The sequence below is a fragment of the Prunus persica genome, chromosome G1, assembly GCF_000346465.2.
Source record: "Prunus persica cultivar Lovell chromosome G1, Prunus_persica_NCBIv2, whole genome shotgun sequence".
Classification (NCBI taxonomy): domain Eukaryota; kingdom Viridiplantae; phylum Streptophyta; class Magnoliopsida; order Rosales; family Rosaceae; genus Prunus; species Prunus persica.
In genome coordinates, this window is record NC_034009.1 from 24,420,732 (window position 1) to 24,426,512 (window position 5,781).

Below are 5,781 nucleotides of genomic sequence, written 5' to 3' on the forward strand. Positions count from 1 at the left end.
TATTGTGAAGCAATTATTCAGGATATCACGTCGGTGAAGGATAAAGAACCGCCATGTAATTCAAAATAACACGACTCCAATCCCATAATACCGACGTCTAAAAAACGAGATATGTAATCTGAACGTTAAAAAATACGACGTCATCATACATTTTCCACGTCGCAAGTTCTTTTATAAACGAAGAGGAACGAAATTAATTCCGACGGAAATTCATTATAACCGCCGTCTAATAACAATTAAACGACGTTATTTGTAATACGGCTCCCATCATAATCTACGCCGTCTATATGTTCTGTAATACGGCTCTCATTTATTTGGAACCGACGTTGTTTAGACGTTCAACGTCGTCTATATTATTAAGTGCGTCGTGAGTAATGAATACATATAAATACAACGTCGACTATATAAATGTATACGTCGTAAATAATGACACTGACAACTATTTCCACGTCATCTTTTTTAGATAAAATCGAAGTGGAAAATTTATTTCACGACGGTTTTTTGTAAATAAGAGACGTTGTAGAACTTTAGCAGACTAAACACGTCTGTTTTTATTGTTTTCCGACGTTGTTGTATTTAACAACGTCTAATATTTATGGTCGTTGTTTGTTTCTGAAAATAGGACGTATAAATTTTTTAATACGACTCTCATATATTTGTAACTGACGTTGTTTAGTTTTTCAACGTCTACTATAGAAACACATACGTCGTAAATAATGACACTGACAACTATTTCCACGTCATCTTTTATCAAAAAATCGAAGTGGAAAATTAATTGTACGACGGTTGTGTTTATATGTGCGACGTAGTAGGTATCAATAACGTCGTCTTCTAATGTATTTAAAGACGTCATATTTTTTATTGTCGTGAAAATTATATTTAACGTCGGCGTATTTTTATTGTCGTCGTTGTATGTCTATCTTGCGGCCTTGTTCTCTTAATATGTGTCATATTTTCCCTTTTTAACGACGGTCTTTTTAGAGAATTGGTCGTCTATTATCATCATCGATTGCTTTTTTTAGATCTTTTGCAGTACAAAGACGTCGTTTTGTATTTTTTGATGACGTTGTATTGTTTAACAACGACGGTTATTTAGCGTCGTGGTTTATGAGGGAAAAGATGACGGTGGATTCCACGACCATTGAAAAACCAAATACACGACGGTGATTTACCGTCGTCTTTTTGCTTTTTTGTAGTAGTGTGTATACTGGAGAAGTTTTGTGCGCTCTCATTAGGATTGCACTATACAACCATACGGACAATTGAGGCACATAGTGTCATGGACCAAGAGTTCATTGACTCAAATGATTTTAAGCTTTGGTATGACTGGGTGGGTCATCCTGGATCCACCATGATGCGTAGGATCATCACCAACTCTAAAGGACATCCCTTATTGACAAAACACATTATGGCATCAAGTGACAGCTTTTGCCAAGCTTGTTCACAAGGGAAGTTGGTGATCAGACCATCACGACCAAAGGTTGATGTTGAGTCCCCATCATTTTTGCAAAGAATCCAAGAGGACATTTATGGGCCTATTCATCCTCCCTGTGGACTATTTCGGTACTTTATGGTCTTAGTGGATGCATCTACCCGATGGTCGCATATTTGCCTTTTGTCCACTCGGAATATGGCATTTGCTAGGCTCTTGACTAAGATAATTAAATTACGAGTCCAATTCCCAGATTATCCCATTAAGTCAATCAGACTCGATAATGCTGGTTAATTTACATCTCAGACTTTTGATGACTACTGCATGTCATAGTCATTGACATTGAACATCCTGTTCCCCATGTTCATACTCAAAATGGTTGGCAGAAGCTTTAATTAAGCGTCTTCAATTGATAGCATGCACTTTGTTAATGAAAATAAAGTTGCCAGTTTCTGCTTGGGGATATGACATTTTACATGCAGCATCACTGGCGCAGTTAAGGCCCGTAACCAACAATCAATATTCTCCAATACAACTCGTGTTGGGTAATCAACCAAACATTTCCCATTTAAGAGTTTTTGGGTGTGCGGTATATGTGCCAATTGCACCACCGCAACGTACTAAGATGGGCCCTCAACGCAGATTGAGAATTTATGTTGGTTTTGATTCCCCATCTATCATCAGATATTTGGAGCCCCTGACGGGTGATATCTTTACCGCACGATTTGCAGATTGTCATTTTGATGAGACAATCTTCCTACCATTAGGGAGAGAAAAATCTGTTCCTAAAGAACAACAAGGCAAACTCGTTCATGAAGAACGACATGAATTATCGTGGGACGTACCCGCTTTGTCTCATCTCGATCCTCGTATCGCTCAATGCGAAAACGAAGTAAGAAGGATCGTTCACCTCCAAAGTATTGCAAATCAGATGCCAGATGCATTTAATGATGCAGCAAAGGTGACGAAATCACATATCCAAATTTGTTACAACTTTCTTATCACCTTATTAAAAAATTACATAAGAAAAAATATTAGTTTTTTTTTTTCCTTTTTTGAAAGACTCCAACAAATAAGACTTACCTAATTAATGGTTTAGAAGAAAAAAAATCAATAATCAAACTTACCGAATTAATGGTTTGAAAATGCAATCAATGAACTTCCTTTTAAAACAGACTTCCTTAGCAAGACGTCTTTTGTCTGTATAAAAAAAAAAAAAAAGGATATATCTTTTGTGGATATTTTTAAGGTCATTATTGTGTTTTTTTTTTAAAAAAAAAAGTTTTTCCTCTAAAAAAATAGACATTTTCTTTTTTTTTTAAACAGAATTTTTTATTTTTTATAAATATTTTTTACATATGGTAAGAGAGTTGTAAAAAAAATTTGATAAATTGAAGGACAATACATTTAATAAGGGTAAACTTGGAAAACAAAATGTGGTTTGTTTGATGTATTAGTGTCATTATTTTAAGTGTATGAGAAATGACACATGTCATGAGGAAAAGAAAGAAGGTCCAAAAGAGAAGGTTGGAGAGAAGGTTACTAGCATTCCGTATCATTTAATGAAACAAACTCTAACAGTTAGTTCTTTCTCATGTGAAATTTTTTACATTTCTCACTTCTTCACATGCACACTGCCTTTTCTCAACTGGTCTGTCAATTTTCTATTGTATGAACTTATTGATGTGTATGAGTTCCTATCGTGTATTGAGGGAACAAACAAAAAAGAAGACAGATTAGTCAATGAAATAATGTATGGAATTTGCATTATTTCTTTATGTAATTTTCATATTAAATGACGAAGAAAATTCTAGAGGAAGACAGATTAGTCAATGAAATCATGTATGGAATTTTCGTTCTTTCTTTATGTGATTTTCATATTAAACGACGAAGAAAATTCTAGATGAAGACAGATTAGTCAATGAAATAAAGTATGGAATTTTCCGCTATTTCTTTATATAATTTTCATATTAAATGACGAAGAAAATTCTAGAGGAAGACAGATTAGTCAATGAAATAATGATGGAATTTTTGCTATAGGAAGGCAGATTAGTCAATGAAATAATGTATGAAATTTCCACTATTTCTTTATGTAATTTTCATATTAAATGACGAAAAAAATTCTAAAGGTAGACTTATCAGAAAAGGATATACATGTGCTCATAAATGAAAAAGTAAAATACATGTCCTCCTCCTTTGTTCTGAGGAGTGGGACAAAAGTGGGTGTTTATAAGACTTTGAGGAAGGCTTTTTTTTTTTTTCAAAAAAAAAAAAGTTTTTCCTCTAAAAAAATAGACAATTTCTTTTGAAAAAAACAGAATTTTTTAATTTTTTAAATATTTTTTACATATGGTAAGAGAGTTGTAAAAAAATTTGATAAATTGAAGGACAATACATTTAATATGGGTAATTTTGAAAAACAAAATGTGGTTTGTTTGATGTATTAGTGTTATTAGTTTAAGTATATGAGAAGTGACACATATCATGAGGAAAAGGAAGAAGGTCCAAAAGAGAAGGTTGGAGAGAAGGTTAGTAGCATTCCGCATCATTCAATGAAACAAACTCTAACAGTTAGTTCTTTCTCATGTGAAATTTTTTACATTTCTCACTTCTTCACATGCATACTGCCTTTGCTCAACTGGTCTGTCAATTTTCTATTATGTATGAACTTATTGATGTGTATGAGTTCCTATCGTGTATTGGGGGAACAAACAAAAAAGAAGACAGATTAGTCAATGAAATAATGTATGGAATTTCCATTATTTCTTTATGTAATTTTCATATTAAATGACGAAGAAAATTCTAGAGGAAGACAGATTAGTCAATGAAATCATGTATGAAATTTCCGTTCTTTCTTTATGTGATTTTCATATTAAATGACAAAGAAAATTCTAGATGAAGACAGATTAGTCAATGAAATAAAGTATGGAATTTCCGCTATTTCTTTATATAATTTTCATATTAAATGACGAAGACAAAATTATAGAGACAGACAGATTAGTCAATGAAATAATGTATGAAATTTTTGCTCTAGGAAGACAGATTAATCAATGAAATAATGTATGAAATTTCCTCTATTTCTTTATGTAATTTTCATATTAAATGACGAAAAAAATTCTAAAGGTCGACTTATTAGAAAAGGATATACATGTGCTCATAAATGAAAAAGTAAAATACACGTCCTCCTCCTTTGTTATGAAGAGTGGGACAAAAGTGGGTGTTTATAAGACTTTGAGGAAGGCTTTTCCCAATCAATCAATGAAGATTAGAGGAAGAGTTTTACCAATCAATCAATGAAGGCTAGAGGAAGAGTTAAATAGCAACAAATGGCCCCCTTTTTGGTTGGGGGAACGTGTGTGTGGGTGTTAAAATTCATTGGAGAAAGACAAGAGGACTATACCACATCATGTGTGGTAGATAATGTGTCAATTTGGAAATAGCTTTAGTAGCAAGTGGACTATACTAGCCACCTACAGCTTTAAGCCTGATCATTCAGATAATGCTTGTATCCTTTGTTTTACCGCGGCTACTAACATAAAGAAAGCCGATACTTTCGTTGCCTCTTCTACCTCCACGCGGCATTGCTCTGTCGGGCTTTCTCCTATTGCGGATAATTCCCCATTATTGCCTTCGGTAGGAATATGGGCTGTGTCTCAATTAGTGTGGTTGATCTTCCGAATTGCCTTAGTTAGCTTTGCCTTACCAACTACCTAATTAGACACAAGGCCCCTCCTCGGAGAAAAGTTACTAGCAGAACTATATAAGACTTTTAACAGTTGTCACATATGATTATGTGTGTTAAACCTCTTTCAACCTTAACCCTAGAATTACACAGAGTAACAAGTATTATTTATTGAATTATCGAAACAGTACAATATTCTCAACAACTCATTCTTGATACAATAATTCCCTAATAGAGTTGTAAGCTCTAATTAACCAATTATGTTATAAACTAATTTCTTAACTAATCAATTAATAAACTGACTATGCCGGCTCATCACTAATCCAGCTCAGCAATGATGAAGGTTCCTAATAATGTGATCAGTCGATGTGACGTAGTGTTATTGATTAAAATATAGCCATCCCTACCACCTCATGTAAATCCCACAAGACTCCTATTCACGGAGGGGAAGAAAGTAGGGGGAATGCTAGCAACCTTTTCTCTAACCTTCTCTTTTGGACCTTCTGTTAGTATGAAAATAGTGTTGTCATTTCCTAGACTCTAGCATAGGTTGAAAATTAGTGTGTGAAGAATTGTTACTGGACGTTTTGGCACAACTCATTCAACCCCATACATCCGAGGCATGACTTGACCGATATGAGAAACTTGATTTCAGGTAAATCATGGC